This window comes from Aotus nancymaae, unplaced genomic scaffold (assembly GCF_030222135.1).
Source record: "Aotus nancymaae isolate 86718 unplaced genomic scaffold, 86718_ANA_hifiasm-v0.15.2.pri h1tg000058l, whole genome shotgun sequence".
Taxonomy (NCBI): domain Eukaryota; kingdom Metazoa; phylum Chordata; class Mammalia; order Primates; family Aotidae; genus Aotus; species Aotus nancymaae.
In genome coordinates, this window is record NW_026988472.1 from 24,348,650 (window position 1) to 24,376,431 (window position 27,782).

Consider the following 27,782-nt stretch of genomic DNA (forward strand, 5'->3'; position numbering starts at 1 on the left):
AGTTTCTTCATCTTGAGTTCTAATTTGATTGCACTGTGGTCTGAGAGACTGGTTGTTACGATTTTCTTTTGCATTTGCTGAGGAGTGATCTACTTCCAATTATGTGGTTGATTTTAGAGTAAGTGCAATGTGGTGCTGAGAAGAATGTATATTCTGTGGATTTGGGGTGGAGATTTCTGTAAATGTCTTTTAGGTCCACTTGGTCCAGATCTGAGTTCAAGTAGTGGATATCCTTGTTAATTTTCTGTCTTGTTGATCTGTCTAATGTTGAGAGTAGAGTGTTAAAATCTCCCGTTATTATTGTGTGGGAGTCTAAGTCTCTTTGTAGGTCATTAAGAACTTGCTTTATATATCTGGGTGCTCCTGCATTGGGTGCATATATATTTAGGAGAGTTAGCTCTTCTTGTTGCATTGATCCCTTTACCATTATGTAATGTCCTTCTTTGTCTCTTTTGATCTTTGTTGGTTTAAAGTCTGTTTTACCAGAGAATAGGATTATAACCCCTGCTTTTTTTTTTTTGCTTTCCATTTGCTTGGTAAATATTTCTCCATCCCTTATGTTGAGTCTATGTGTGTCTTTGCACGTGAGATGGGTCTCCTAAATGCAGCATACCAGTGGGTCATGATTTTTTATCCAATTTGTCAATCTGTGTCTTTTGATTGGCTCATTTAGCCCATTTCCATTTAAGGTTAATATTGTTATGTGTGAATTTGATCCTGCCATTTTGATACTAGCTGGTTGTTTTGTCCCTTAGTTTTTGCAGTTTCTTCATTGTGTTGATGGTCTTTACCATTTGGTACATTTTTGCAGTGGCTGGTACTGGTTGTTCCCTTCCATGTTTAGTGCTTCCTTCAGCAGCTCTTGTAAGGCAGGCCTGGTGGTGATGGAATCTCTCAGCAATTGCTTGTACATAAAGGATTTTATTTCTCCTTCACTTATGAACCTTAGTTTGGCTGGATATGAAATTCTGGGTTGAAAGTTATTTTCTTTAAGGATGTTGAATATTGGCCCCCACTCTCTACTGGCATGTAGGGTTTCTGCCAAGAGATCCACTGTGCGTCTGGTGGGCTTCCCTTGTGGGTAAACCGACCCTTCTCTCTGGCTGCCCTTAGCATTTTTTCCTTCATTTCAACCCTGGTGAGTCTGACGATTATGTGCCTTTGGGTTGCTCTTCTAGAGGAATATCTTTGTGGTGTTCTCTGTATTTCCTGGACTTGAATATTGGCCTGCCTTCCTAGGTTGGGGAAGTTCTGCTGGATAATATCCTGAAGAGTGTTTTCCAGCTTGGATTCATTCTCCCCGTCACAATCCGGTGCACTGATCAAACATAGATTAGGTCTTTTCACATAATCTCATATTTCTTGGAGGCTTTGTTCATTTCTTTTCATTCTTCTTTCTCTCATCTTGCCTTCTCATTTTGTTTCATTGAGTTGATCTTCAATCTCTGATATCCTTTCTTCTGATTGATTGACTCAGTTATTAAAACTTGTGTATGTTTTGCAAAGTTCTTGTGCTGTGTTTTCAGCTCTATCAAGTCATTTATGTTCTGCTGTAAGTGGGTTATTCTAGTTAGCATTTTGTCTAACCTTTTTTCAAAGTTCTTAGTTTCTTCGCATTTCATTAGAACATGTTCCTTTAGCTCAGAGAAGTTTGTGATTACCCACCTCTGAAGCCTGCTTCTGTCAATTCGTCAAACTCATTGTCCATCCAGTTTTGTTCCCTTGCTGATGAGGAGTTGTAATCCCTTGGAGGAAGAGAGGTGTTCTGGTTTTTGGTGATTTCATCCTTTTTGCACTGGTTTTTTCCCATGTTTGTGGATTTATCTACCTTTGGTGTTTGAAGTTGGTGACTTTCATATGGGGTCTCTGTGTGGATGTACTTTTTGTTGATGTTTAGTCTATTTCTTTCTGTTTGTAGTTTTCGTTGTAACAGGACCCTCTGCTGCAGGACTGCTGGAAGTCCACTCCAGACCCTGCTTGCCTGGGAATCACCTGCAGGGGCTGCAGAACAGCAAGGATTGCTGTGTATTCCTTCCTCTGGTAGCTTGATACCAGAAGGATACCTACTGGATGTCATCCAGAGCTCTCCTGTATGAGGTGACTCTTTGGATATACATGTGTCCGGGAGCCTCTTGAGGAGGCAGTCTGTCCCTTGTCAGAACTCAAGTGCTGTGCTGGGAGCTCCTTTGCTCCCTTCAGAGCTGCTGGGCAGGGACGTTTAAGTCTGCTGCAGTGGAACTCACAACTGCTCCTTTTCCCAGGTGATCTGTCCTGGGAAGGTGTGGTTTTATTTATAAGTCGCTGACAGGCTGCTGCTTTTTTCACAGATGCCCTGCTCAGCAAAGAGGGTGTCTAGTCACAGTCTGCCTGCAGAGGAATTGTTGAGCTACAGTGGGCTCTCCTCAGCTGCTGTGTAAACTTCTTTGTGCTTTTGTTTACACAGGTAAGGTTAGAGCTGCCTCGGTAATGGTGGACACCCTTGCCCCCATGTAGCTCGACCATCCAGGGTCTACCTCAAACTGCTGTGTTGGCTCTGAAAATCCCAAGACAGTGGGATTCAATTTGCTGGTCTCTGTCGGGTGGGACCCGTGGAGCCAGATCACCTGGCTCCCTGCCTTTAGCCCCCTTTCTCTCTGTGGTATGGGTGACTCTGCCTGACAGGTGCTCCAGGCGCCAGTCAAAATGACTGCTCAGATTTGTTCTGGGAACTTGTGGTGCTGGCTGAATCAGCTGCCCAGATTTGCCCTGGCAACCCACAGTGCCTGTTGGCATGTGAGAATCTTCTGGTCTGTGGGTGGTAATGACCACGGGAGAAGTGCAGCATCGGAACCAGAGCTCTGGGGTGGCCAGAAATGTCCCTGATAGCCTCCGTTTGGTAGGACGGAGTGCCCTCTGGCTCGCTGCACTTCGTGGGTGAGGCAGCACCCCACTCCGCCTCGGTTTGCACTCCTTGGGCTACACCCACTGTCCAACCAGTCCCATTGAGATGAACCTGGTACCTCAGTTGGAAATGTGGAGATCACTTGTCTTCTGCACCATTCTTGCTGGGAACTGTGCTCCGGAGCTGTTCCTATTTGGCCGTCTTCAAATCTTTAATCATATGTTATTAAGTTAGTTTCACATTTTAGGTTATAGTTTACTCTCAAAGCATGACCCATATCAAATTTGGAAGATATTCTCATTTACACTGAAAACATCATTTTTGAATTTATTCATTGGATCAAAGAAGCAAAAGAATGAGACCATCGAGATATATATATATATATAAAATATTATATTAAAATAAATTAAAAATACTAGTACACATTATTGGTATGATCTTGATCAACTTTCATTTTATGATGTTACAATGCCAGATTTAGCCAATCATAAGTGTTATTGGTCTCGTTTATTATTTGTTCCTAATATTCAGAAATGTAGTTGACCAAATTTGAGGTTTAACAATTTAAGAACACATCTAACCTTATAATCTTTCTCTTTCCTTGTTTTTGAATGATGCATTTACCCATTGATCACAACAACTATACAATATCCTAATATTTCCAACTTTGGCATATCCAAAATTTAAATAAATTAACTCATAATTCTAAAATTTTCTATGAATATGAGTTGTTTTGTGTGCATAGTTTGTTCATGATTAATTTTTATTTAGTTCATACCCAGTTTTAAATAATGTGTTCATTTATACAGGAACCAACAATGACATTGCTTAAATAGGATTTTATAGTCAGCTTTATAAATGGTTGTACATTACTATTCCTTCCAAAATTACATTCCCTTTATGGTCTTGGTGTGAATAAGGGTAAACTTGCTTACTATGACATGACAGCGCTCTCTAAATAAGTACTGTTCTGGGAAACTCTGACCTAATTTACATATTCAAAAATAAGAAGAAGTATTCCTACTTGTTTGTCTATTATAGTGAGGGTTTACTATATATCACAAAAAATGTGGGACATAGCCTTGGACTTTCTGAATAGGTAAATTGATATTTCAGTAAGGTGCTTTACAGCAGCATTACACTGTGCTGAACAAATGCTTAGTGAGAGTTCCGAAAATGTGTATCTGCAGTGAACTCCAGTAGAGCACAGAACGTGAAGATGTCCTCAGAAGCGCTTTGCTCTCTGTTATTTAGTGTATTTCTGCTGAAGTATCAATATTTGCTAATTCAGTTAGCTATAGATAGGTGAGGGCTTATACATTTTTTTCACTCTTCTGATTTTAGAGGTGCCTATGCCTCTTTCCCCATCAGCTATATCACGTGGAATTAGTTCCTGGTTTACCTACGAGGTGGAAAAGGAGATGAAATTTATAACAAATGTTCTTTAGGGTTTTATTTTTGTGTGTGATAATTTTATAGTCATTTATTTTATTTTATTTTTGAGGGTGCTTCCCTCTCTTTTTCTTTTTTTATAGATTCAGGGGGTACATGTGCAGGTTTGTTAATGGATATATTGCATGATGGTGAGATTTGGGCTTCTAGTGTATCCATCACCCTAATAGTGACATTGTATGCAATAGGTCAGTTTTCAACCTTCACTTCCCTCCCCCTTTCTCCTGTTTGGAGCCCCAGTGTCTAACATTTCCCTCTGTATATCTATGTGTACCCATTGTTTTGCTCCCACTTATAAGTGAAAACATGTGATATTTGATTTTATGTTTCTGAGTTATTTTTCTTAGGATAATAGTCTCTAATTCTATCTATGTTGCCAAAAACCCCCACAGAACCTCATTTTTTTCTGGCTGCATAGTATTCCATGATTTGATAGTTGTTCCCCTCTTCCACCTCCCCTTTTTCCTCTCTCTCCCCTTGTTTTCCTCCCTCTCTCTACTTCCCCCTCCCTTTCCCTTCTTTTAAAAAGTAAGTATACATCAAGCTCTGAATTTTAGTATGTTTCCCCTTTTTGGATTAATAGTAAATAAAACTTTGATTAAAGTAAAACCAATATAATTTTAACATATACTTTGGTAATTTTCTCATATCAGGGTTAAAAAGAAATTGTGCATTCTCACCTAAGCATACAGAAAGAAATTATGTGTAAACCACAAATAAATATACACATAACATATTACATACAAATTCCAGGCAATTAAAAACATTAACATTTAATATGTTAGTATCAAACATTAGTATCAGCTAGTTATATCATGGGCAATATTTTCATGGCAGAAAAAAGAATTAGCAAAGTCATGACCTAAGCTTCAGTTTACACTTCCATTCACAATTTTATTTTCTTGGGACAGGTCTTGCTCTGTTACTCAGGCTGGAGTGCAGTGACACAAACACAGCTCACTGCCAACTCGACCTCCTGGGGTCAAGTGATGCTCCTGTCTCAACATCCCAAATTGCTGGGATTATAGGCATGCAGCACCACAGCTGTCTAATTTTTTGTCTTCATGTTTTATAGAAATGAGGTCTCACTTTGTTGCCCAGGCTGGTCTTGAACTCTTGTCCTCAAGCCATCCTCCCACCTCGGCCTCCCAGTGTTGAGATTACAGGTGTGAGCAACTATGTCTGGCCTCTATTAACAATTTTACTTGTTTCTTTCCAAGTAAAATTCTGTAATCTGATAATGTGGTACTGTCACTAGCTATGAGAACATGGGCAAATTCCATAATCATTGAAAGTCATAATTTCCCTCTCTATATAATGGGACTAATCCTAGAAACAACCTCCAAGGTTATTAGGGAGATTAAATGAGATTAAACTTCACTTACAATTAAATACCAAAGCCCCATTAGAAACAGCTGAAGAGACAATGAGTGAACTAAATAATCAGCATACTATATCAAAAAGTAAGCACCTAAAGACAAAATATAAAGATGGAACAAAAAGAGTAAAAATCATAGAGCATGCGATGAGAAGGTCTAATATATCAACAGTTGGAATCCCAAAACTTAGATGAGAAATAAAGTGACCAAAGCAATATTTGATGTGACTATGTGTGAGACTCTTACAGAATTTATGAGACTATAATCCAGAAATTTAATAAAGCCAATGAGTTTCAAACCATATAAATAAATGAAAAAAAGCCAGTCACATTATGGTAAAACTTTAAAATTACAAAGGTATATATATTAAAATAAGTAAGAATAAAATATTGTCTTCAAATGAACAACAGTTACAGAAATCATAGCTGATTTCTCAACAGTAACTAAAGTTAGAAAAGAGCATAATATCAAAGTGATGACAAAATATACTGCATACCAAAACCTTTGGAATGTTGTGAAAGCAGTACTTAGTAGAAATTTACAGTCTTAAATGTATACATCAAAAATAAAAGGCCAGGTGCAGTGGTTCATGCCTGTAATCCCAGCGTTTTGGGAGGCCAAGGTGGGAGGCTGTTTGGGCCCTGGAGTTCAAGAGCAACCTGGGGCAACATAGTGAGACCCCATATCTCCAAAAGAAAATTGAAATATTAGCCAGACGTGGTGGCACGGGCCTGTAGTTCCAGCTACTTCAGAAGCTGAGGTGGGAGGATCATTTGAGCCAGGAGGCTGTCGAGACTGCAGTGAACCATAATTGCACCCCTGCACTCCAGCCTGGGCAATACATACACAGAGAGAAATTCTGTGTCAAAAACCAATTAATTAAATAAAATAAAGATTAAAAGTTAATAAACTATATAACCAAGTCAATTTGGTGGGGAAAAAGTCGGTACAATAACCTAAATAATTTAGAAGCAAATAGTAATATATCAACAAATAGAAAACAAACATCTACTAGAGACCACGAACTAGGGACTATTTGAAATGACTGATATACATAATTAAATGAGGCTAATATATTGCAAATGTGAGACACCAATAACCACAGTAATAAAAAAGGCATATCTCTATAATGCCTGAAGTTATTTAGAACATATTTAAATAAGTTTTAGCAATAACTTGAATTCTTAGATTAAATCTGCAAACTGCTGAAGAGCTAAGTTATCAAAACTAACTGAAAAGAAATTATCATATTTCTTAAATTATTTCAGGGCTGTCTTTGGCCTTTCTATGATGTTCTCTTTGTCTATTATTTTATATTTGTATAATAATAATTTCAAAAACATAGAAATCAAATTCATAATCAGAAATTTTTTCACAAAGAAAATTCTGAGCTAAATCCCTTCAGTGATTAGTTCTCTAAAATATTCAACGAAGAAATAATTCCAATTTTATACAAACTCTGAGAGAATAGAAAATAGGACGCATTTCCAATCTCATTTTCCTAAATTACTTTGATACTGAAATGCACCAAAGACTGTATGAATAACTGAAATGTTATATGAGCAACTTAAAAAAATAGAAAAGGCATGAGTGATAAAATTTAACATTCATTGATGATTTAACAAACTTGGCAAACTAGAAATAGAAGGCTACTTCCCCAACATAATCAAGTATAATTACTGAACTATTCCATTTTCTGTTGCTTAGCACAGAATACCTCACATTGGATTATTTATAAAGGAAAGGAATTCATTTCTTACAGTTGTGGAGGCTAAGAAGTTTAAAATCAAAGGGCTGCATCTGATGAGGGCCTTCTTGCTCGTGGGGGACTCTGCAGTGTTACAAGGTGGCACAGGGCACCATATGGCAAGGGGAGAGCATGCTAATGTTCTAGGTCTCTATTGCTCTACTTATAAAGCCACCAGTCCCACTTCTATGATAAACCATTCAACTATTAATTCATTAATGGATTAATCCATTCATGAGGACAAAGCCCTCATGACCTAATCACCTCTTAAAGTCCCCATTTCCAATACTGCCACATAGGGAATTAAATTTCAACATGAGTTTAGAGGGGACATTTGAACCACAGAAATTATTCAAAAATGCAAATGTCATACTTAATTCTGAAATACTAAAAGTTTTCTCTTAGAAAATAGGAATGATATAAAAACTAACTTTATCATCACTTTTATACAATATTGTTTTATACAATGTTTTAGCTAGTATAGTAAGGAAAGAAAAATATATGTAAGGAATCAAAAAATATACTGTCATTATCCACAAGTGTTATGATTATATATAAGGAATATCTGAAATAATAAACAGATAAATCATTGTATCTATAAGTGACATTAACAAAGTTTATATATATATATAACAAATACATGTAAATACATTATATTTTTGTATATCAACAGGATAACAAAAAAGTGAAATCTGACTTTAATTTAAATAGCATAAACTTGAAATTGTCTGGGAGTAAATCTAGCAAAAGACATCCAATAAGTCTGCATGTGAAACCATATGGTTTTATTGAGACTTATTAAGAAAATGTATATAAATGGAGGAGTACATCATGTTTACAGGAACAGCCAATAATATAAAGATACCAATTATCCCCAAATTTATTTATAAATTGAATGTAGTTTTTCTTGAGAGATGAGGGTCTTAGTATGTTGCCCACGCTGGTCTCAAACTCCTGAGCTCAAGTGATCCTCCAGCCTCAGCTTCCCGAGTAGCTGGAACTACAGGAGTATGTCACTACACCTAGCCAGAATTGTTATAAAATTTGATATTCTTTTTCTCCATTGCACCTGAAATAGAACAGACGGGATACAGAGAGGCAATTCTAGAAATATAGTTACAAAAAATAGTTAAGTCTTTTGGATACAAAGATATGTTAATAGACCAAAAGAACAGAATACAGAGACCCAGGATTACTCTTGTATATACAGCTACTTGATTCATTACAGACACAGTACTTGGATAAAGATGAGAAAGAATGGTACTCTTAATAAATGGTGCTCAGAAACTTGGTTTTCCTTATGAAATAAAACCAAATGGAACCCCTACTTCACATAATAAACAAAAATCAATTCCACATAGATTAGTGCTCTAAATGTAAAATATGAATTAATGAAACTTTAAAAATGTAATATAATATCTTTTAGAATTCTGGAAAGTAAATGTATCTTAAATAAGATGAGATGGCATTGAATATACAGAAACAGGTTGATAAATTTGACAATATTAAAATTAAGAACTTGTGATCATTAAAATACACAAAAAATGAAAAGATAAACCACAGAATAGGAAAATAAACTTGCCACATATACAACTGGCAATCAATTTGTATAAAGAACTCTTACAAATTAATTAGAAAAACACAACTCAATAGAAAAAACATGGGCAAAATTTTGAACAGACAGTTAATAAAATAGGAAATCAAATAGCCAGTGAAAATCTATTAAGTGGTTACCTTATTTGTTGCCAGGGAAATGCTAAACATACAACATGATAGCTCTACACCTCATAGGTAGTTGGAACAAAGGTAGGATAATACTAACTGGTGGGGATAGTGTGAAGCAGTGAAAACTCTTATGAACTGCTGTGTGGAATTTAAATTGTAAAACCATTTTAGAAAACAGTTTATCATCATTCAGTAATTTTAAAGAGGCATGTATCCAATGGATCTGGAATTCTATGCCTAAACATATACTTTAGAGAAACATTCACTTAAACATCAGGATGTACATACAAACATATTTATTTCAGCATTTTAATAATATCCCCAAATTGAAAATAATTTAAATATTTATTAAAAGTAGAATGAATAAATTGTAGCATACTTCTTTGATAGAACATCATCAGCAATGAAATTAAATAAATTGCTGCTGCATTCAACATACTTAATATAAAGAATCAAACACAAAAGGATATGAATTGTGTAGTTTTATTTATATAAATTTCAAAAATACATAAAAGGAAAAGTGTATTTCTGTAGGAATGTATAGTCACATACTAAAGAAATAATGAAGCATGAAATTAATGAGGGAGCTCTTGGGAAACCTGTAGTGTTAGGTCTCTTGATTCAAGTATTTATGTATTTTACTTTCTGTATGGATCTTCTGTTAATCTGTTAAAATATGATGATATTGTTTTTTGACTTTCTCCAAATTTTCAAAGTCCCTCTGTTGACATGCATCTAAATATTACTTGCTAACAACAGAATTAGATTTACTAGCAGTAATGGAGAAATTATAGAGTATATTGTTTCTGTCCCAGTAAACCTCAAATTTCTTGTATAGTGTTGAACTTGGCAGCAATCAATCAACAAATTATCCATTTCCTTAGAAGGGTGCAGACAATCTGATGATATTCTGATGATAATGATTTTGTGATCATTGGTACAATTTTTTCTTTGGAAAATATATGAAAGAAAGCTTTAAGAATAGGCTTTTCTTTTTCAAAAACACCCAATAGTAAGAGACAAAAAAATATTCAAAAGAAAATAAGCTGTCAAAATGGGGAAAAAGACCATTCAGGAAAATAAAATCATGGCATTATTTTGAAACTATAGACAGAAGTCAAGCAGGAGAAAACAAAATTGAATACTTCTCAAATATTTAGGAAGAAGAACCGAGATACATACTTGTAACTTGCATATAATATGTGTCAGTGAACACATTATATTCTGAGTAGCCCAGATTTCTCTTAAAAGCAATTATATTCTTTGAGGAAAGCACCATGATAAGGGCGCTGAAGTCAACATCACCTAAGAAAACAAAGTAGACTTACTGATTTACATGTTAGTAGGTGAAGAGTGTGTGTGTGTGTGTGTGTGTGTGTGTGTGTTTTCTAAGAAAAGAAGCTAAAAGCCACATAGATGGGGTGGGGTAGCCAAAGTATTTGAATTAAAAGTAAATTTATTGTGTCATATTAATATGACTGCCAAAATGGTGTGTGCTCACAGAAGTAAATCTAAGACATTATTACTGTCTTTAGAAAGCTGTGTTGCTTCAGAAAATAAGATTAGGAACAAAGAGTAGATGTAACAAGATGGTAATCTTTGTTTCAACTTAAGTATATATTTTATCTTTAAGTATATTTCAGAAGTTAAAACATCGATATAAAATAGAACTCAATAATAATGTGCTCTGGATATAGCACGATTGGTGATTGGCACTTCCAACACCTATGTCTTAACCTGTTTTATGCTGTTATAACAGAATACTTGAGGTTGGATAATTTATAAAGGACAGAAAATTATTTATTCACAGTTCTGGAGGCCGGGAAGTCCAAGAACAAGGCACTGGCGTTTGGTGTGTGTTGAGGACCATCTCGTTGCACCATTACATGCCAGAAAAACAAGAGAACACATTAGCTGAACACTGCATAAAGCCACTTTTTAACAGCTTTTATTTCATTAATGAGAAAAAAGCCCTAATGGCCTAATCAGCTTGTGAGAGCTCCACCTCTTAATACTATAAAAAATGCCATCACATTGGCAACATCTGAATTTTGGAGCGAACGTTCAAACCACAGTACCCTGTTTTTTGTTCATAACCTGTTCTTAAATGCAACTGGGAAAAGATTTTGTATTGAGAATGGGGAAAATAGGAGGGTTAGAAAGTGATGGACATCTGATTCTTTTAGAACTTCTGAGTTTAGTATATAGTCACTTAAGTAAAGTATAAGTTTTACGCTCTTTACTTTTAGTTTTAGCAGTTCAGGTTGTTTGAAAAACATATTATTATTTTTTGTAGTTGTTAAACTCACAATATCATGACACCATACTTTATGTGATAAAATTTTGAATACCACATAGCATGCTGTGGTGGGATTTTATTGTATTTTCATAAGGGCCAGAAAAGAGTCTCCCAAGCCCCCTAAATGAACCTTTGCTGCTAGATGCCTCAACTTTACTCCCAAGGACCCCAAAATCTGCCTAGAAGAGTACCTGTAAGATGCTGCTTCAAAACTAAGTCTGGTGGTCATTTATTGAATATAATTTGTCAATCAGTTGTTAAAGACATTGAATAATATCTAGATTCCCATGCAATGCTTGATTTTTCTTTATGCCATTTCCTGAAAAATAATAAATATTTATTTATTTGTTTATTGTTCCATTCAGTGCTAAAAGGGCACCATCCTATTCTATTTTGTTTATCACTATAAACTCGGTGCCAAGAAGAAACTTTGGCTCAAAGAAATTTAATAAGTATATGTTGAATTAATGGATGAGTGATTAATGAATATATATAATGTCTAAGTAGAAATGATCACTTTTTGAAGAATGTGCTGCAGCTAAAACTTGGCAGGGAATTACCACTGAAATTAAATACGCAGAACTCTAGTTTGGGGGACATTTAATAAACACATGAACAGAGTGCAGATATTAATATTTATATTTCATTGATATTAAAATTCATGTTATTTCCTCATGATTAATAAAAGTGCTTATTCCTTATGTTATTGATGGTAATTAGAATGTAAAACACATTTTAATGTCTTCATAATAGATGCAACCGTTCATCTTTGCAAACTGGTAAAGCATTATTTAAGTTATTAATTGGATTTCAATCAGCGTTTAGTAGATTATCAATGATTTTGTCTGTGTTATGAATAATTGGAAGGCTTACAAAAGATGTCCTATTAATACCAAAGAATCTGAACAACATAAATAATTCAGAAATGTAAGAATTTAGAAAATCCATTACAAATTCAAACTTTGAGCTCTTCAGTTGTTTTATATGGAGCTCATATAAAACAACTGAAGCCTTCTTGTCTAACATGTAAATAAATATTGGATTATAATAATGATTTTGTATAATACATGCAATCATAGAAACCTAAAAAAGATTATCACTTCAGAGAAAGGGAGAAATAGTAGGAATAATCTATTGTGAGAATTATGTCAGTGATAGAAATTGTAGAGGCAGCATGGGTTAGAGACTTTGGCAGGCCTGAATCTAGATTTCTATTCTACCATTGACAAACTGGAAATTATAAACATTTTTAAAGCCCATCTTGTATTCTGAATATTTCTCTTCCTTCATTTGTTCTCTTTCCTCCTTTCTTTTTTTTTTTCTATCTCTCACATGCCCACACAGATTTCCTATTTCGGAAACCCAATTTTTAAATTTATAAATGTAGTGCAATTTTAGCAACATTATTACCATAGAATCTGATTACTTGATCTACGCACAAGACCTAGCTGGGAACCATATTCTCTCTGCACAGGCTGATAACCATTAAGAGAGTATATATGAGACTAAATTTATTGCAGAGAGAAACATTTTACTCACTAGTTTCCACTGATATGGCCTGTGCCTGTTTTTGAGATAATCTAGTTCAGGTTTATTGATTGGATTTAACATTTCTTGATGTGTTCAACTCATATCATAATCATTCTGACTCGAAAGACAATTTTCTTTTTTTCTCTGCTGGCCTCTTTTGCTTCCTAGATTCTAGGAGTAGATTATGTCTAGCAGAAGTCTACTAACAAAAAGCCAATCAAGACCTGCAGAAAAAAATATATGTGAAGATAGTGTTTCCTTCTAACTCACCCTCTCTTCCAATGTTTGTAATGTTTTTATGAAAATATCATCCTAGTGTGTGGAGGCATTTCAAATATTTGTATTATGTATGGGACATGAAATATTTATATTTAGACCAAATGCATGCCTGCCTCTAAGATCTGCAATAATAAGACATCCAAAATTGGCCTACCATAGAGTAGAGATACTGTATTTGAAGGAGAAGATGTAAAATTATCGACATAAAGATTGGAATTTTAAAGATAATGGAATAAAGTGTCTTGGAATTCAACAACAAAGATTTCTGTACCCTTGATTGACAAGATAATATCTGTTGAAATCTTCTCTGATAACAATCATGTTAGTACTTATTGTACTGTGGAGAGTTTTTGTTTGTCAAATATATATTCTTGGCTTTGGTATCTCCAACTTTTTGTTAACATACTTCCACCTGTGTTCAATTATCATTATAATTTTCAACTTTTGAGCCTCCCACTGCTTCTTCATTATTTTTAAGACTCAGACTACTCCTAATAACCCTCTGGGTTTTCCAAGGAACAGGAGAGTACCAGGAAGAGGAGCAGGATGAGCATAAAGAACCATGGCTATAGCCAAGGTAGAATTAATGTTGTATACATTAAAAATTGTCAATGAAGATTAAATTACATGATTATAATAAAGCTCTTGCAGAAGATGAACATTGCACCAATCTGTGTGATGATAGTAGAACATAGCTTAGTAAATAATAGCTTTTTTGCTTTGTTTTTCCCCCAACTCCCTCTAATTTCACTTGTAGATCCTTATATATCACTATGTTATTTTCCCACTCCTAACTCAGAAAATGGTTTCCCACTTCTTAACATGATTAAGGAGCACTGAATTTGAATTTAGAATAACTTCTCTCCAGAAATAGCTTCATGCTAAACTAGACCTGTGATGACTTAAGGCCAACTCAGTTAAATTCTTTGAGTTTTCTCACTGAGTAAATCAGAAAATTGGTTTACAGTAGTAACAAAATGGACTTAGATAGTACCTAATGAATATGAATAAATGCAGTTAACAAATGTAAGATACTTCAAGTTTTAATTAAAGATTTAACTCTTCCAGTGGAATAGCATTCTCCAGAGAAAAATGACATGGATTTTTTTTCAAGTAAAAAAATCCCTTTGTATCCCAATTCATTTCTCATTCCCTAGTCAGATACTTTTCTTATACGGCAATCAGGAAAGTAAAAATTGTTTTTGTCTCAAGGACTTTCAATGCTTTCAATTTTTTAAAATAACTATCACACCAACTTGAGTAACGTTTGCTTGCACTTTTCTTTCCTTTTCTTTTTTTTTTTTTGAGACGGAGTCTCACTCTGTCACCCAGGCTGGAGTGCAGTGCCATGATCTTGCTTCACTGCAACCTTGGACTTCCTGGTTCAGGCGATTCTCCTGCCTCAGCCTCCTGAATAGCTAGGATTATAGGCATGTACCACCATGTCCAGCTAATTTTTGTATTTTCAGTAGAGATGGGGTTTCACCATGTTGGCCAGGATGGTCTCGATTTCCTGACCTCAGGACCCTCCCGTCTTGGCCTCCCAAAGTGCTGGGATTGCAGGTGTGAGCCATAGCACCCGGCCCTACTTGTACTTTTCAACCAAGATTTAATCCCCTTATGATTAATCAGTATAAGCCAAAGGAATAATTTCAAGCCTAAAATTGATGTATAGTTATTTATTTTAGTGCTAGGCACATAGGCATTGGCACAGGGGAGAAGGGTATCTTTTCTACATCACTCCAATCATCCAAGCTCTGTTTTGCAGTTTTCCTAGGAGGCGAGGCTATTTCTGGAAATACTATGAAAATTCATGAATTCAGACAAGCCAGAAATATGAACTTACCCTGGGGATATTTCGCTAGTTGGCTACAACTTACTAGTAATAAGATTGAATTATCTGCTGTGGATCAATGGAGTATATTCTATTCCATGGCCTCAAGCTATGTGCCAAATTTAACCAATCATCTCAGCATTGTATACCAGCCTGAACTGGATGAATCAAATATATGTCCATGACTACAAAAATGTCTAAAATTATATGGTTTAATTTTCTGGATTGGTACCATAATGTTCTGATTAGGAGAAAATCCAATAGAGAGTGAATACAAACTGAGGAGTCAAGATTAGCCAATTTTCCAAAATTCCTTTGAATCTGGTCAATTATTTCCAAGTTTTAAATTATACCTCTGTGTTATTGTATTCTCACACTGATAGAAAGAACTACCTGAGACTGAGTAATTTATGAAGAAAAGAGGTTTAATTGACTCACAGTTCCACAGGCTTTGCAGGAAGCATGACAAGGAGGCTTCAAGAAACTTATGATCATGGCAGAAGGTGAAGGGAATGGAAGCCTGTCTTACCATGGTGAAGCAGGAGAGAGAGAGAATGAAGGGGGGACTGCCACACACTCTTAAACACCCAAATCTTGTGAGAACTCCCTCACTATCATGAGAACAGCAAGGGGGAAGTCCACCCCCATGATCCAGTCATCTCCCACCAGGACCCTCCCTCAAATCCTGGGGATTACAATTGGAGAAGAGATTTGGGTGGGGACACAGATTCAAACCGTATCAACCTCTAAATGAGAGTCAGGTCCAGCATAAAAGTAAAGCAGAATAGCACTTTGTTATTAAGATCCTCACGCCTGGAAATAATTCATTCTAGGATGTGCCTCAAGCTAGCGTAAAGGCTCTTATGTATTATCATTTCCTTCAAATCCCACTAGTATCCCTGGCATATACTAAGCACATAACAAATGGTGAAATAAAGAAAGGATGTTTGTAGATTTTAGAGGCCTCAAATGGATGATTTTAAGGTGGATCTTGCAATGTGGGGAACTGGTTGAGAGTGGACAGAGTTTTTGGCAATAGCATTCTATTGGTAGGCACAGTGTGGCAGAGGCTTGAAATAAATATTGATAAGCAAGCTGTTAGTCTTGATAAAAACTCTTTTTATTTGGTTCATTGTTTTTATCTTTGAGGGCCAGATAGTTCTTGGATACTAATGTACTTTTCCTTAATATCAGTATAGTATTTATGATAGGGAAAGAAAGTATTCCTGGCACCCGTATTGTTTAATACAGGGATAGGAAATAATGTTAGTTTCACGTGTCAATAAACAATTAAGTGAAGAGTAAATAAACCTTCAGAGAATCACCTAATGACAAAAATTATCTTAATGAGACAGTGGTATTCTACTCCATTACAAAAAACTTCCTGTCTCAATGCAAATAATTCAGTGGCTTTATTCTTATTCTTCTTTCTATATTTATTCTATATTTTATTGCAGGTAATTGAATACACTGAGAGTGTAATCACACTTTTTCTGAGGTAGTCAATGCCTTGTGTCACCTTTAATTAAATATTTTTGGCACCGAAGAGTTTTTGCTTTGGCACATCTGCCTAATTTACTTTTCTATATTCCATAGGAGAGGCAGTAAGCAGGAAAAGAATATTTCAATTTTTAATATTTCTGATATTTCAAATGTTATTACTTTATCTTGTATAGCTAAGACTTTCATTTTTTCAGGTTTTTTTCAGGTTTTGATTGGAAGATCAAATTTCTCTTTGTCTATTTACCCTCATGCATATTCTAGTTTTGCGCTCCTCTATTGCTTCATGAGCCCATGAAATCCTGTATTACAGAAAATTCATAGAAATCCCTGTTCTTCCATTATTTCTGTTGTGGATTTGTATTTTTTCCATTTATTTTCTGCCATTTAATGGCTCTTAGGGGGAAGAAGAGAAAAGGCTGTGTATTTGGTCTGTCATCTTGACTGAAAGACTTTTTGTCTAATTTTGGACATTTATTTGGATACTGTATTTGTTTTCACATCGTTATTAAGTAACGAAATATATGCTGTCTTAAAATATACATATTAATGAAGACTAACATACGATGATGACAAATAACTGTAGATTGGGTTTTGAGCTCTAGTTCTAATTCCAAGGATTCTAGCTATATTAATTCAAACAAGTAATGTAATCTTTTTTATTTAAGTACCTGCATCTGCAACACAGTCAGGTTATTCCCTATTCCCTTCTAAGATTTTCTCAATGTTAACATTCTGATTCTACATCATCCTAAGACAGGGAATCTAAATTAATTACATTTGAGTATAGAACAATTTGATCATTTTAGTTCAAGGTTTAGGACCATTAAATTTTAAATCTTAACTTTTGGGTTTTAGATCTCAGGTCTAAATGCTTTAAAATACTTTAATACATATATAAAGAGAGCATGGGAGATATTTTTTCCCTCCTGACACAAAGTATGTGATTTTTATTTTGTCACCATTACTTCTTCAACTCTCTGACACCAACTAGGTGTCCTCAACTCGATTGATTTCTGACACTAACTACCCAGAGTTAGTGTCAGACTTCATAGGCTATGGGGTAAGTCACATAAGACTGTCATCACTTCAGTGCCAGTCAGAAGTATCAGGTTCCTAGTTTACCTACTTGTTTGGGGAAAAAAAAAAAAAAAACCTGAAATCATTTTTCCTCTGCTCTTACACCATGACAGTTATCAACAGAGAAGAAAACTGGTGTGACCAAATGTATGGGGAATTCCTCCCTCACTACACACAAGCCTCAGACACCAGCTGGGCATAAACCAATTCAATTCTGATACTATGTACCCAGACAGTGTCAGATTCCACAGATTGAAGACTCAGTCCCCAAGACTTTCCCTAACTTCAGTTACCAGTCACAAGTCTGGGCCTTCAGAGCTTCTGTCTGGCTGCCTTCAGGTTGGGGTTCCTACTAACCCCTCTTTGGGTGTGATTAATTTGCTGGAGTGGCTCACAGAACTCAGGGCAACACTTACTTACATTTACTGTCTTATAATAAGGAACATTACAAAGGATGCAGATGAAAAGATGCATAGGGAGAGGTATAAGGGAAAGGGCACAGAGCTTTCATGCCCTCCCTGGTTGCACTACCCTCCAGAAGCCTCCATATGTTTAGCTATCTGGAAGCTCCCTGAACCCAGAGCTTTTATGCCCTCCCTGGAAGCACCACCCGCTGGAAGTCTACACATGTTCAACTATCTGGAAGCTCCCTGAACCCAGTTCTTCTGAGTTTTAATGGAGGCTTCATTACATAGGCATGATAGACAACAATGTAGAAATATGATTGGACAAAAATAGTACGGTCTCATACTAAGAGACTGGGTGGGGACACCCAGCAAGGCCTGTCTTTTCAGACTCCTCTTGGGCTCTCTGTGAAGCCTTCCTCCCTCCAGGTTATAGAGTAGGATCCTCTCTGTAATGAGTGTCTCTTGACCCACAATCAGATTAGATTCTTATCTTGGGCAGGCAAAAGGAGAACAGAAGAAAGTGAAAGTTTCCATTTCTTGAGGCTGCTCCTGAGGCCTAAAGCACCTCAATTTTATAACAAAAGACCATAAAAAGGCCTAAAGAAGTTTTGAGCCAGAAACTATGGACATAAACATTACACACACACACACATGCACATATAAAATACTATCCCACCTTTTTTATGTCCAAATTGGCTGTGAAGTAAGGGATTTCCACAACCCTCCTCTTCAAGTTTGATAAGTTGCTAGAATAATTCACAGAGCTCAGGAAAATGCTATATTTACTATTAAAGTTTATTAAGGATAGAAGTGAACAGTCAAATGAAGAGGTACATAAGATGAGGTCCAGAAGGAGCACTCTGTCTCCATGGAATTGGAGTATGCTACCTTCATGGCATGTGAATGTGTTTGCCAATTTGGAAGTTCCCCAAAGCCTGTCATTTAGGGGCTTTTATGGAGGTTTCCTTACATAGGCATGATTATAGCCATTGGTGATTTACTCAACCTTCCATCCTACTCTTTTTCCCAGAGGTGAGTAAGGTGAGTCTGCAAGTACAAGCTTATTTCTAATCAAGGCCTGGTCTTTCTCGCAACCAGCCCCTGTCCTTCAGATATCTAGGGTCCCATCACACATTACCTATTAAAAGAAAATATAGTCATATTACCTTTATTATACAAAAATTTCAAGGGTTTTAGGAATTCTGTACCTGGAGCTGGGAACAAAGATCAAATAGTTTTTTTTTTCTCTCTCTCTGTGTTATTCATTTAAAATTTAATGCATATTTCTTTTCTATTTGAAAAATTCATAGAAATGTCTATTTTACTTAAAAGTCTTGGATTTTTTTTTTTTTTAACTAATGGAACTGTTATAAGAAACTGATTAGACTGCATAGGCAAACAATGTCTAGAAATTTATACACATACTGAATTGGTTTCATCAAGGGAAAAATTACTCCCTTGTGGTATATTAGATATTTTGAGAAGCTATGTTGACTCTTTAAGCCACTGGGGTACCATTTAGCAAATTGCAACTTCAATGGATTATTAACTTTTTACATCATATATTTCAATTAAAATGAAATTGGATTCCAGTGAAATAAAACAGTTGATGCTGAGTTTAGTCTATAAGCAGGAGAGCACTGGCAATGTTGTTTAAGGGCATTTTACCTTCAAAAAACTCAATCACTTAAGAAGTGAACTCACTTATATTTGACTACAGGCAACCACACATAGAATGAGTGGATAAATATTTTAACTGTTTATCTTCCTCAGAGGGTCTTCCATGTCTTATCTTCAAAAAGGAATGCTTTGCAAAGTATTGTCCACTAATATCACTACAAAAATCACTTTTAAATATTAGGCTTGAAAGGTGTCAGAGTAAATTTCCCTTCACTTATTATTCTGATTAAGTTAGAATTCTTCAAACATAATAGACTTAGAGTGAGATTATCTCAGTGGATATAAAGTACAATCTACTAACAAGTGACTCATACTGTAAGTAGAATTAACTATTCCTTGTCCACTAAGAGCCTATTTAATTCATTGAAGACAGTTATTGTAACCAACATCACCTAAGCTTTTATATACTGGATTTTGGATTGGAATTTAAAGCCTTACTAAATTCCCTGAATTCCATAGAGAGAAGAAACATTTTCTTATATTCATTTATGGTATTTTGGATTGATTTGTGTTATATTACTTTAACTTTTGTGCAGTTTTCACTGTCTACTTCTCTTCGTGTCTTGACTGGTCTTTATATGCAACCCACTGAGGAGTGAATCCATTACACTGTGCTTGCTTCTGGTATGATGCAAATTCTGTATAGGGCTAGCTTAGGGTTAAGATTTGATGGAGCATATCCTTCTCTCTTGAGAGCTTTTAACTCTATGTTCCAATCCTATATTGATACTTCTAATTTAAATAAGCTAACTTAGTACTTCCTTATTCTGGCCAAATTACATGTTTGGTGATATCTATTTCTAATGTGACCTGATCTTTTATTTTCATCTTTTAAAAATATCTATTCTGTGTTCTGTCTCAAAGCAAAATCTTGATAGTAAAACAATCTATAACCATTTAAAGATAGCATTCCCCAATCTGTCCCTTCCACTTTCTTTAAAACACATGTGTGTATATATATAACTATATAACTATACTACATTTACAATTAAAATTATTACTTCCAAGTTACAACATGGATTGACCATCATGAGCATATCATAATCCTTCTGATCTCATATAGTAAATTAGTCTATAAAATATAATCAACTTGAACAAATTCAAGCTGGTTTAATGTAACTTTACTGGATGAACAAGGCCTTTGAGATTTGGGTTACTAGATGGTTTCTGTAGCCAGCCTCTCCTGTGGCATGGCTCTTCCAATGCAAGGCAGAATATCTAAGATATATAAATGAGCCAAAGATGGACTCTGTGTATCATGTATTTCTTTACTGCAGGCTGAGACCTGCTAGCTCAAAAGGCTCCTGGAACCAAAGCCAAATATTTATACATTCTAGTTATTTAAAAAATAACCCAAACAAGCAGACTTTCAGCCATTTTGAGCCTACCTGCTTTGCATGCCTCATGAAACCTCACCCAACTTCTGCTGGACACAGTTTAGGTAAATCTTGAGGTTAAAAGATCCCAAGCCATTGCTGCCTTCTAGAGCTCTTTGACCAAGAGACTGAGCACTGCTGAGTAATATCACCTACACATATAAGCCCCCTCTCCAAACTCCCTTTCCTGAGGGAGTTCCCAGGTCTTCGTCACCTTATGAATATTGACCTGTGCCAGTAGCTTCTGTACAGTCTTGTGCTGTGAGGGACTTTCTCTGAATGGAAACCTATCACCCTGTATAGCCTGTGTGTTCTATTGCCATCTCATGGACATAGGTTTCTCTTTTATCAGCCTCCAAATCCCTAGAACCTCCTACAATCCAAGAGACAGAGCATGCTTAGTACAGAGTAAATATTTTTCCTTTTCACTTAATATTATATGGTACAAGGTAAGTAGCTTTTGTTATGTTTATCTTGTTTTGAAAGTAGATAGGGGCCAGATGCACTGACTCATACTGCTAATCCTAGCACTTTGGGAGGCCAAAATGGGAGTATCACTTGAGGTCAGGAGTTTGAGACCACCCTGGACAACATGGTGAAACCTCGTCTATAAAAACACAAAAATTAGCCTGGCATGGTGGCACATGCTTATGGTCCCAGCTATTCAGGAGGCTGAGGCAGGAGAATCACTGGAAACTGGGAGGTGAAGGCTGCAGTAAGCCGAAATTGCACCACTGTGTTCCAGCCTGGATGACAGAGTAAAGCCCTGTCTCAAAAACAAAAACAAAAACAAAACAAAACAAAAAAACAAAAACATAGATAGAAAAATAGTTAAATACACAATATCTTTATGCAAACCAAACTTTGCCCTTCCTTCCATCACTTCTGTTTGTCTTGCTTTCCTTATATTCTCTTACTTTAAATCCTTTATTTACAAGATATAGGAGAGAATCATATTTTCTTTTACTCAAATAGACATGGTATAATGGTTCATCTACCAAAGAGGAAAAAAACAAAGTATATACTCAGTTTATAAGGAACAACAGTTTTGGAGCTTAACAAGATATTTTAAATTGACATTATTTTAGAAGAAAAACAGGAAAAAATAAAGAATAACAAATAAAAATCCTTTAAACAATAAGCCAATGTTGGATTACTTCTCCACTTAGATTAAATTACATATTAGTAAATTTTGATATATATGCACACAGGGATTTGTTTTTATAAGTTGAAGGCCTTCCATCTTCTGAAATTTAGAGTCTTTAGCAAAATTTATTGAGTGTTTCCCATGTGCTAGACAGAGTTCTAAGAAACAGCTTTTTGCTAAAACGGAATAATAACTATTTCAAACAAGTTTCCAAAGAAAACAAAAAATAGTTAATAGCAAAATTTTGTCAAATGTGGCAAGATTGATGCATGTGCCTAAACCACCAATTGCCCTCTTCCCCAATGAAAACACCCAGTACCAGTTGCCTCATTAACCTCTGACATATCATTGTCCTTCAAAACTCTGTCTTGCAACAATCCAAATTTTACTAACCCACCAAAAATTCCGATTCATATATTATATCTGTGTTGAAGACTGTCCTTGCAAACATTCAGGCACACATTTCTTTCCACATTTGGATTTTTACAGTAGTTATTGTTTGCAAGACTCCTAATCACATATATTATTTATAAATATTGCTATTCCTCTTGTCACTATCATGTCTTTCATCTTCTGGAAAGCAGTATTTTAATTTTGTTCATTTTTTAAATTATAGTGCCTGGACCATAATTAGTGCTCTATAAATGTCCTTGTTGAATTGTTTTATATCTGGAATGAAGAAGAAATTTTTTTGCATCTCTGAAATACCTAGCATAATGTCCAATCCTATTATTAAATTGTAATCTAATCTTCACTCTCAAAAACTTCCTAACTGATTTTAGGTAAATGAGGCTCTCCCCTGTAGTTTTCATTTTCTCAGATTTAATGCAAGGTGATGCAGTTGATTAGAACAAGTTTACATGTTTTTTCGACCTTTAAATTTATGATTTTTATGGGTTAATGGTCATCAAATAAATTAATTTATTGAAATAAAAGACTACCTAAAGAAGTCATGAAGAATTATAGATGACGGTTCTTCTATATCAACATGGAAAAGTTATTACTGAACTACATAGTCTTAATCAGGCTTATGTGACCAACAGGGTATGTGGGGTATGCAAAATTTCATTAACTATGCAAATTCTTAATAATTGTATTGATTTTTGAAAAAGAAATGATGTTAACTTTAATGTTTTCAAAATCAATATTGCAGGTTGCTAAATCATTCTTTTGACACACAATAACAGCATATTTTTATTGAAACATTCCTTTAAAATTTGAATATATTAGCCTTTAGATACAAAGTTAGTTTATCTAGTAATGCTATACTATCATTTTATCATATTCACTTACTATAGATTACAGAAGGAATAAATGAAACATTCCTCAAAACTGATTGATTGTTAGGCAGGAAAAATTGTATTGAAACCCCAAACAAAACAACTGGAAATACTCTCTATAATATTGTAATAACATATGGCTATGGAAGATAGGAGACTTTCGTCATTTTACCAAGGTACCCAACAATTTTAGGTAAATTTATTTCATAAAATTTAGTCCATAAATAAATATTGTATATAAGCTCTGTGGCATTTTTTCTGGTGAGTGAGGTAATCCTTAACATGATTGTAACAGTTCCATTCTTTCTGAGCACTCAGCATAATTAGGGAGATAAAATATATGAAACATTTCTTGATCTTCCTGATATCGTCCAGAAGAAACATTTTTAAAATTAATTTTATGAATGTAACATATGAAACGTACTGTGAAAAACAACATTCAAGATGCCTGCCCTGCAATGACCCACATTCTAGGTATATATGCCCTTATTTGGCTCCCATATTGAATAGGTGTTTGATTGTGTGTGACTTGCAAGGCTAGATCAGAAAAGGCATTGTGGTTTCCATCTTGCTTTCTCTCGTATCACTTCTTCTGGGGGAAGCCAACCGATACATCATGAGAAAACTCAAGCAGAATATTGACAGGTGCAATAGGGAAAAACGGAGGCCTCCTGCCAATAGCCATCACCAGCACTGAGTGTGAGGAACCTTGGAAATAAATTTTTCATCTCCAGTCAATTCTTAAGATGACAATAGCACTGGCTGACATCGACCGAGCCTCGTGAAAGTCCCTGAGCCCAGATCCAAGCCACTAAGCTTCTCCTGAATGACTGACCAACTAAGACTTGGGGTAATGTGCAGCAATAGATAAATAATAAACATAAAGAATATATGTAACATATGTTATTATAAAACAATAATAAAATGAACACCTGTGACACCTCCCCACATATTTATGAAATAGGACATTATCAAAAGGTTGTGTCCATCTTCACTTGTCTATCTCTGTGTTAGTACAGTACATTTTAATTACTAGTGATTGGTATTAAGTCTCATTTTATGAGAGAATAGATGCGTTCTCTCACCTTTTATTTTTTTTTTTTTAGGAATCACTTGGCCAGCCCCTTTGCCATTTCCTGTAAGTTTTATTTTCAGTTACCACAAGATCAGAGATCTCAGGATCCATTAAAATACTTTTTGGATATTTGTTGGCATTGCATTTTGAACAATTGAATATTTGATATTGAATCCTCTTAACCATTAATTTAATGTGTTGAGGTATTCCAATACCTTTTAGCAATATCACTCATACGTATTTCACACATCTTTTCTTGGATTTATTCTTAGATATCTTACATAGACACAGAAGCTGCTCTTTGTTAGATTATTAATAATTCCTAAATTTCACTGGCTTATTTACCCCAGAAGTAGGAACATAGTTACTAGTATTTATTTTTTTTAGAAAAACAGAAGGATCAGTTATTATTACTGTGATCACATAATTCATTTATATTTTGCTTAAAGAGATTAAGTTTGATAATATTATGGATTAAACCAACTTGTGCAAACAAATTGTAATGATCATCAAAAAATATCATTTATTTGACATTGCATTTTCTTAACCAAAACATATTCTGTATGACTCTGGCTTTCTTTTCTCTAGGTGAGGTAAAAATAATGTAGTATATAACCTTCCACATATATTGCCAAACATGGTGGTAAAAATGTAACAATAAAATTACTTGAGTTAAATCAGAAGGAATTAGCTAAAATAGTATGTGAAGCAAAACATGAGAAAACACCATTTCAGTGAATGTTTTATGAGATTTGTTATTCATTTCATTATTTTCCTGTTAGTTCAGTTATTTGCTACTAAAGAGAGAGATAAATTGTATATCATCCAGTCAACTTACTGAATATTACCTATCGAATATGTATGTACCCGCGTTTTGCATAAGAAAAATGGTTTATTTATATAACAGTTGCTCTGAGTAGAGTTAATAGTATTCAACCCTAAATCCAATTATATTTTCAGACCAACCACGAATCCTTGAACCAGAGCACACACAGAGCATAGCATCATAATCCCTTAATATTTAACAACAAATATTATAAAATCGATGAGATGGTAAAACTAATTATTTAAACAAACTAGCTATAAAATCTGAACACAAGACTCCAGAGTTTATCTTTTACAAACAACTTCACAAATGGCTTAGAAAATCAGCTTGGTGATAAATTTAGTAAGCCATATTTCACCCCATTCTTGAAGCCAACCATCCCTGGAAAAAATCTAGCAGTAGCTGTCATTGGATATCATAATAAAGGCTGAACCTGAAACTAAAATCTTAGTTCTAGGTTGGTGTTCTATCTTGGACTGGTCCAGAGTTGTTACCTTTTCTGAATCCTCATTAGTAAATCCAAGCAAGTATGTGTCAGCACTATCTTCTCTTTTTCTAGTAGAAAGGTCCCTTGTGAATCTCTATCTCAGATGCATATACTGTGGCTTTTTAAATTTAAATTTAAATTTTTTATTATACTTTAAGTTCTGGAGTACATGTGCAAATCCTGCAGGATTGTTACATAGGTATACACATACCATGGTGGTTTGCTGCATCCATCCCCTCGTCATGTGCATTAGATATTTCTCCTAATGTTATCTTTCCCCAGTCTCCCCATCCCCTGCTATCCCTCCCTAACCCCCCCACCCCCCACCTGCCAACAGGGCTTGGTGTGTGATGTTCCCCTCCCTGTGTCTATGTGTTTTCATTTTTCAACACCCACCTATGAGTGAGAACATGCAGTGTTTGGTTTTCTGTTCTTGTGTCAGTTTGCTGAGAATGATGGTTTCCAGTTTCATCCATGTCCCTGCAAAGGACATGAACTCATCCTGTTTTGTGGCTGCATAGTATTCCATGGTATGTATGTGCCACATTTTCTTTATCCAGTCTATCATTGATGGGCATTTGCATTGGTTCCAAGTCTTTGCTATTATAAACAGTGCCTCAATGAACATAGGTATGCATGTGTCTTATAGTAGAACAATTTACAATCCTTTGGGTATGCCCAGCAATGGGATTGCTGGGTCAAATGGTATTTCTGTTTCTAGATCCTTGAGGAATTGCAACACTGTCTTCAACAATTGTTTAACTAATTTACACTCCTACCAACAGTGTAAAAGTGTTCCTATTTCTCCACATCCTCTCCAGCATCTGTTGTCTCCAGATTTTTTAATGATCGCCATTCTAATTGGCCTGATGTGGTATCTCAATGTGGTTTTGATTTGCATTTCTCTAATGACCAGTGATGATGAGCATTTTTTCATATGTTTGTTGGCTGCGTAAATGTCTTCTTTTGAGACGTGTCTGTTCATATCCTTTGCCCACTTTTTGATGGGGTTTTTTCTTCTAAATTTGTTTGAGTTCTTTGTAGATTCTGGATATTAGCCCTTTGTTCAGATGGGTAGATTGCAAAATTTTTTTCCCATTCTGTTGGTTGCTGGTTCATTGTATTGATAGTTTCTTTTGCTGTGCAGAAGCTCTTAAGTTTAATTAGATCCCATTTGTCTATTTTGGTTTTTGTTGCCAATGCTTTTGGTGTTTTAGTCATGAAGTCCTTGCCTATGCCTATCTCCTGAATGGTATTGCCTAGGTTTTCTCTAGGGTTTTTATGGTGTTAGGTCTTATGTTTAAATCTTTAATCCATCTGGAGTTAATCTTTGTATAAGGTGTAAGGAAGGGGTCCAGTTTCTGCTTTCTGCATATGGCTAGCTAGTTTTCCCAGTTTTCAGGTTTGTCAAAGATCAGATGGTTGTAGATGTGTGGCATTACTTCCAAGGCCTCTGTTCTGTTCCATTGGTCTATATCTCTGTTTTGGTACCAGTACCATGGTATTTTGATTACTGTAGCTTTGTAGTATAGTTTGAAGTCCAGTGTCATGATGCCTTCAGCTTTGTTTTTTTGCTTAGGGTTGTCTTGGTTATGTGGGCTCTTTTTTGGTTCCATATGAAGTTTAAGGTGTTTTTTTCCAGTTCTGTGAAGAAGGTCCATGGTAGCTTGATGGGAATGTGGCTTTTGTTTTTAAGAGATAGTGTATCAGAAGTGAGGCAGAATCAACCTGACAAAGCAGTCAGAACAGCATGGGTAGAAATAGATGAAAATCAGTGGGAATCCCATGGGAACTTCAG

At 35.4% G+C, this 27,782-nt stretch overlaps 1 pseudogene; it reads left to right on the forward strand.

The window, feature by feature from the left end:
* The first annotated feature begins 2,800 nt into the window (after positions 1–2,800).
* Positions 2,801–27,782, forward strand: part of LOC105707393 (rRNA-processing protein FCF1 homolog) — a 43,691-nt pseudogene continuing 18,709 nt past the window's right edge.